Source organism: Sinohyriopsis cumingii, chromosome 8 (assembly GCF_028554795.1).
Source record: "Sinohyriopsis cumingii isolate HCF-2022 chromosome 8, ASM2855479v2, whole genome shotgun sequence".
NCBI lineage: Eukaryota > Metazoa > Mollusca > Bivalvia > Unionida > Unionidae > Sinohyriopsis > Sinohyriopsis cumingii.
In genome coordinates, this window is record NC_142968.1 from 71,060,483 (window position 1) to 71,067,941 (window position 7,459).

The 7,459-nt window shown below is 37.3% G+C and overlaps 1 protein-coding gene across 1 annotated transcript in view; it reads right to left on the bottom strand.

Annotated features, from left to right (window-relative positions):
- LOC149793787 (uncharacterized) overlaps positions 1 to 5,315 on the bottom strand; it is a 28,632-nt gene extending 23,317 nt beyond the window's left edge. Inside the window, exon 1 of the mRNA XM_089967779.1 lies at positions 5,252 to 5,315. The gene's annotated coding sequence lies outside the window, so the exon portion shown is untranslated. The remainder of the gene's footprint in view (positions 1 to 5,251) is intronic.
- Positions 5,316 to 7,459: the final 2,144 nt, after the last annotated feature.

Sequence of the window (7,459 nt, forward strand, 5' to 3'; positions counted from 1 at the left end):
ATCATAAAACAGTTGGGACCAGCTATTGGACATCATAAGACAATTGGGACCAGCTATTGCACATCATAAGACAGTTGCGACCAGCTATTGTACATCATAAGACAGTTGGGACCAGCTATTGTACATCATAAGACAGTTGGGACCAGCTATTGCACATCATAAGACAGTTGGGATCAGCTATTGTACATCATAAAACAGTTGGGACCAGCTATTGGACATCATAAGACAGTTGGGACTAGCTATTGTACATCATAAGACAGTTGGGACCAGCTATTGTAGATCATAAAACAGTTGGGACCAGCTATTGTACATCATAAGACAGTTGGGATCAGCTATTGTACTTGATAAGACAGTTGGGACCAGCTATTATACATGATAAGACAGTTGGGACCAGCTATTATACATCATAAGAGGTCTTCTGATGAAACACGTGTCGATATTGCTTTTCATTTAGGAGGATTATCACCACTAAAATTTCCAAGATGGCCAGTGTTGCGATCCTACTTGACATCATATCGGTCCATGTTCATTTAGCACCAACTGGACATAATGGAAGTCTTTAGCGAAAATTCCATGTTCATATGACCAAACATTCAGAAGGAGTATCGATAACAAGATTTTCAATTAGCCACTATGACACCCAAATTGGATGTTAGAGAGGCACCATTTTCATTTAGGACGAATTATGCAATGTGATGAATGTGTGCGTGTGTGAAGTTTCATACGAATCCTCCAAGTGCTTTGGGTGGAGTAAGCGATAATAAACTTGTATCAACAGACAGACAACGGACAACAGATCATTACATAAACGTTTCTGAAATACGACCCGTTCAGCTAAAAATTGATAGCCTAACCAAGACATGAAGAAGAAAAAAAAGTGTTTACGTAAAGATTGCAATGAAAACAATTCATGCCAATTCGTACCTGTAAGTCAACGTAAAGATACTTTATATCTGCCAGAATCAATGGTGTAAGAACAGTACAAGCCTAGCGTCTTTATAACGTCACGTACATTATCACTTATAAATCTCGTGAGATGAGACGAAAACTTAGATTTTTCCTGAGGGTTTTTTCCCAGACCTATATCTGCAAATATATAGGCAGATATACCCTGGGCGGCAAAAAGTCGATTGCATGCATCCTAAAGGATTTCAAGTGTCTTGTGTATTGCTAAAATAGAATAGTTGTTGAGAGTTTGCCATCATTTCTATCGGTCTAGCTTACAATATGAGAAATTGGACAACAAAGAGAAGAGAATAGAAAGAAACAAGACTTCGCATGACCGGACACACGCAGCTGGTAACGTAGCAAATAATAAACAGTATCAAGCAGAACAAGGATTGGTAATGGAGAGGACGTTCCAGCACCACTGAAAAACCCGATGAATCTTTTCAAATCTTTCCTACCGGAATATGTCTGTTAAGAAGAAAAGCCTATTTGCAGTATGACAAACGAGTCATCAGCAGAAGCGTCAATGTGTATGATGAGCTATAAAAGAAGCCTGTCGAATGGCATCTTCGCTAGCTAAGGTTCCGATATAATAACCCTATATACACCTTGGCGGACCGAACATTGGTGGTTTATCCTAGCGACATTTACTGGATGTCATTAGTATGTAATATCAGCTAACCACTGGCGTGGTGCATTATACATCGGCCGAAAATAGTGAAGGCAATTTACCTAGAAAGGATAATTTGTAAGTTTGACATCGAAGTATGATTATATACATGAGGGAAACCACTGTAGATCTATTTGAGTAAAAGGTATTTGTGCAAACACAGACCGGCACTTGAAAATCGATTATGTATCAGTCCATTCAAGTTGTGTGCTTCCCTTGTCTCTATCATGTAGAAACAGTATTAAAAAATGAACAACTTAATTTTGATTGGATGTGATGTCTTGACACCGCATCCAGCAAAATTCACAGACCCGAAGGGCGGAAATATATGCTCGATACGCCAAGGCGTAGATAGGGTTATTTATCGAAACCTCGGCTAGTGAAGCTGGCTGAATGAAGACACGACCGGTGTACAGCTTGGAGCATACCAAGACTGTGACATTGATGCTAGCCTTTATACAAGTGCCAAATGTAAATATCGATTTCTCTATTATCAATGTAAATAATTTCAAGGATACTCTAACTTTTATTGCATGGAACATATCTGGATTATGATCCCATTTTAGTGGAAATGCAGACTGTATTGACAGATGATTTATAGACTTTCGTATCCATGTATGATATTATTTCGGGCTTACAATGCAACTGAATTTTCCTATGTGAGACGACTATATTATATTGATATGAAAATCGAATGGTTCAATCATGTTGTTAGAAATGTCTTGGCTGGTCTACTAAATATTTAATATGTTGACATGGAGGATAGTTCAAAATATTATTTATGGTTTAAATTTGTGACATCAGATACTGACCTTGACATTGATATAATATTTGCCCTGATATATTTGACACTTAAAATTCGACCATCCATTCTGACGACGACACTCCTCTTATTGCTGAAAATGACAGAGCCCAGCCCACTTGAAGTTAAAACACTCCAACTGTCAGTTTATCACATTTTAGGATTTATAACAATTTTTTAGCCACATTTCATTGACTCTGAACACCGATTTAAATTACTAGATAATTATAATTACTAAACTATATGGCATTAAACATGAAACATAAGTTAGTGTAATGTATATTTAATTTATATTGTTTGTTGGCTTTTCCCAGTGATTATGATCCACATTATATAAACAGAGCCGCAACAATGTATTTCCCTAAGTTACAAAGTAAATATATAAGAAATACGTACATTATTTTAAATTAGAACATAAATAATCCTAATTCTTTTATCACAATGAAAGTAGTATAAAATAATCCGAATGAATTCCATAGGCTTGAATATTCCGATCTATTAATAATCTTCAATGTCCTGATATCTCAGTAGTTTTCAATGTCATGATGTACCGCAATGAAGTAACCTGAACCTGACCTGAATTATTCCCCTCAAAATTGTGTTTAACCAGTCAATGAGGACTCATCAATTCCAATGAATGTTTTAAATAAATAATTCTTCTAGAATTATATCTAAACACAACTATACACTCTGATAACAAATGTATTCATGGTCATTTTGGATTATACCATTGTGATACGTCATGATTTCAGCAGATCAGCTCATTCAAGGTTACTGACATCAGCACATTCAAGACTGGTGTTTGTGCGATTTGGATTTTTTTAACGTAGCTTTATATTTTAAAAAAAATCAGTCATACTGCTACAATGTCTGCAGTGTGGCAGTTTACAGTGACGTCTAGCACTGGAGCATAATGCCCCAGACATGTAGCATGATGTCCTACCTACTCACATTATCTTGACACCCGGTCGACCAGTCCTAACACTAAACTATTAATGCTGAGCGACAAGCAAGGCAGCTGTTAGTAAAATTTTTGTAAGTCTTGGTATGACTCGGCCAGGGATCGAACCCACGACCTCCCGCATCCGAGGCGGACGCTCTAACCACTGAAACAACGGAGCGGTCATTCCAGATTGGAAAGAAATATTATAGCCAGTAAGACTGTCTCAAAGTTAACAAGTTAGAAAAATAAAGAATTATGCGTCTACAAAGGCGAATTTACACGGTGATATTTACCAAAATAAAGAACTGCAATTGCCGACAATTTTGACCAAAAATATATCTTATGTATTTATATTTTCGTTGTGTCTTTCAAAATGTAACGTGTAAAATCAAAGACCCGCCCACACCAAGCACACAAAAAGGCAAGAGGAAAACAAATCACATCTCTCTACTTTATTTAACTACATGTTCATGTCATATTTTTTTCCAACAATTGTCATCATTTAAGTTTGTCGTTTTTCTAGCCATCGATGAAGAGCCCTATATTGATTGTCGGGGTCCTGTGTGCTCGCCTGTAGAGATGAATGACGTCTTACCTCTGTCCACATGGGCTCAAGTTTCCGACTCGACCAACGTGGGTATGTGAGGAAGCTTGCCAGTAGTTAGCTACTTGTGGGTCGGTGGCTCTTACCGGGGTTTTCCTGTTGTATATTGACCGCCATGTACGATGTATATTGTGCATAAAGTGGCGTTATACACATAACGTGAACCATATTCTCTGTATGTATAGCGTGACTGAGTTTCGTAAATTTCCATCTCATTTCTGATCTGATCGGTTCATAATCTTTTGCCATTCCCTACACTATAGCGTCTGAAAAAATTAGGGTTTTGTTCTAGTTATACGCCTAGTTTTCATACACGAACGTACTGTAAAATACATATGCCCACTTTTGCGAGGTCTCTGTTTCAAGTACAACAGTTCATTGCGTTTGGAATCTAAACCTTTCCCTCTTATTTACGTTCCTATGTCTGTTATTTCCTATTTTGTGATCCTTGGATTACTCCACATAACGTAACACGCATATATATAAAGTCAGACCAGATATTTGTCTTTTCTGTTCTGTAAATATGTATATTAACTGCAAACGCAATAACAAGTTGTGAATTTTTATTTTTGGTGTGAATTCATTGTTTGTGTATGCCTTACAGTTTCAACAGTAAATTTGCTTATATAACTTTCTTGATTAGTGATGAATTTCCCAAAAAAAATTGTCATTAATACAATAAAATAACGGGGGAAAATATATGATTACACAATTTTACTGGGATCATCTGTGTATTCTCTCACCATAAAGAAAACAAAAATAAATGGAAATTTTAAAAGTAAGAGAAAATAACCTGGATGAAAACTCTGAACCCGAACTTAAGCCAAGTTACATATCTGGCTCGAGTCGTTTTTATGACGTGTGAACAATTTTCATGGGACTTTTCTACCGTGTTACGTGTACCTATGATATAAATGGTGTCAAAAAGGTTCGACAGCACTGGTGCAGATATAGTTATCGGAACTTTGGCTAGCGATGATGGTGGCCGAGTGGTTTCTCTAAGGGGCTCGCCTTCTTTCGTGTGGGTTCAAGTCTTGGCTCGGCCAACGTGGCTATATAAGAAAGCTTGCTAGCTGCTCCCCATGGGTCGGTGTTTTTTCTCCGCATTTTTTCTCCAACCCGCTGATGATATGTACATTCAACCATTTGCAGAAAACTGACGTTTAAACACTAGACTTAATGGATTATTATAAAAAATATTATAACAAACCTCCATCCAAGTTATTAAAAGCGAATAACACTTTCGTCCACAAAAAAGACTTGATATGCGATAAAGTAACTCACCTTCTCACTGTGAGCCCGTCTAAATTCCTTGCAGTGTATTACCCTTAAGAATACATTTCAGTAATAACATGTATTGCCGCGACCTGTAGCTGTTTATAACTACCAGAAAGCAAACCCTCAATGGGGCGTCTACAACCTTGCCGTATTCAATACTACCACAGCCCTTGATGTGCCAGAGATGCTGTTCAGTTGCGTGTACTGATGCATTTTGTTTTTTTCTCTCTCTCTCTCTTTACTATTTCCTTTGCTCGCTTTTGTTTTCTTTTTCATTTTTATATACATCTCAGATAAGTGTATCACACATCCTCCGTCCATGTTATATGCTGGATAAATCGTGCATATACACAATGTGCTCTACTTGCTAACACACCTTCTCTAGATTGGTGGGTTTAACGCAATTTTTTTTTTCGTACGTCATAGACTTTTCATGGCTGCCAGTATATATTGTGGGAGAATAAGAATTGAAAACCTCCAGGAAGAAGAACCGACCCAAGAAAAGTTACTGGCCAGCTTTCTTAAATACCAATGTTGAATGAGCAGACACTCAAATTCACGCGGACAGAGGTGAGATGTCAGTGATCTGTAACTGTAAGCGTCCTTGACTACTCGGCCACCCAGAGTCCCTCACTCCCTTGATGCAAAATAAAAATAAAGATATGTTTTTAAATTCCCTTACTTAACCTTTGATAAGAGATATTTCTTAAATGTGTTAGTTTTTTGAATGATCATCGTATTGGACTATCAAATCGGATATCGTGGCCCCCCCAAAAACACACACACACACACACACACACACACACACACACGAAAAGAATAGGATACTGCATCGAAAGAAGCCGACGTCAACAAAATGCAAAGTTGTGCAAACTAAATTGGGGGTGGGGGTGTGACCAGTGGAATCACTCCTTTGTTTGTGCATGGTACGACTTCAAACACCAGACATGACATTAAAGTACACCCCCACCCCCCCCGCAGCAAAACCCACAAAAAACAGCAATCACAAGACTGTTATGCGCTAGCGCATATTAAATAAAATAAAGAGATTATTGGTGACGATCAAGGCACTATAAGGGTAAACCTTGCAACCTATTCGATCAAACCAATTCACGCTGCAGCATATACGACAAGGAGTGAGAGAACGCAAAATTGTTGGTGGTTGCGACAAACCTGGACTTGTTTCAATCTGCAATTTAGGGATTTTTTTTACCTGACAAGCAGTTGCGTATATTATAAGATTTGATTAACACGATGTTGATACATAGAGTGAAATTTTCCGAAATTCAGTGAAGTTTGAGTTTTAATGCATTGATTTAATCAGTGTATATATAAAGTGTTTCTTTGTAACAGCGCGATAGTGCTAGTCATGTACAATGTATGCTGTTCTTTTTGATAGAAAATACATGGATAAAATGAAATGTCGTTTCAGGTGGATTTTGATGTTTCAACAACAGTTGTATTTAAATGAAAGATCCATTTGAATAAGTATTCAATTTATTTTTCATATAGTTTGTATTATTCTTTCTTTCATTTTCAGTCTTACCAGTTATTGAATACTTTATAATTTTCCCCGTTTCGTCTCTCTATCCGTACTTATCTGACATACTGATTTAAGACAATGTGTAAACAATTACAGCTAATGGATACCTACCTTATCGTTACCTGTGTATATATGAATGTCAAACAGTATAAAATGCTTTATAATTCTTTTATTTTCCAAACGAACACGCATGAATGTGATATTATATTACCAGATTACATTGCTGACGTTGATTAATCTAGTTCCTTTGTTAATCCTAAGAACGAATCACATAAAGAATGTGGGCGGTGAAGGGGTAATTAGCATACGATGCTCGGCCTTATCGTATATGCTGCAGCGTGAATTGGCTTAATCGAATATGTTGCAAGGTTTACCATATAGTGCCCTGACAACACACATCTACGAAAACTACAAAATATATTCCCCGAAGAAAACTTTTAACTTTTGATACTGCAGTATTCATTTAGCAGAAACTGTATAATCTGATTCTTTCACGCAAAGAACATGTATTTTTTGTCGACAGTTGTAATTTGAAATATACTTTTCTAAAATACTACTTCCACCCACCCCCTCTTACCATATCTCTCTCTCTCTCTCTCTCTCTCTCTCTCTCACACACACACACACACGCGTTCTAGGTGGAAGCTCTACTCTGTCTCTCCCTCCCGCAT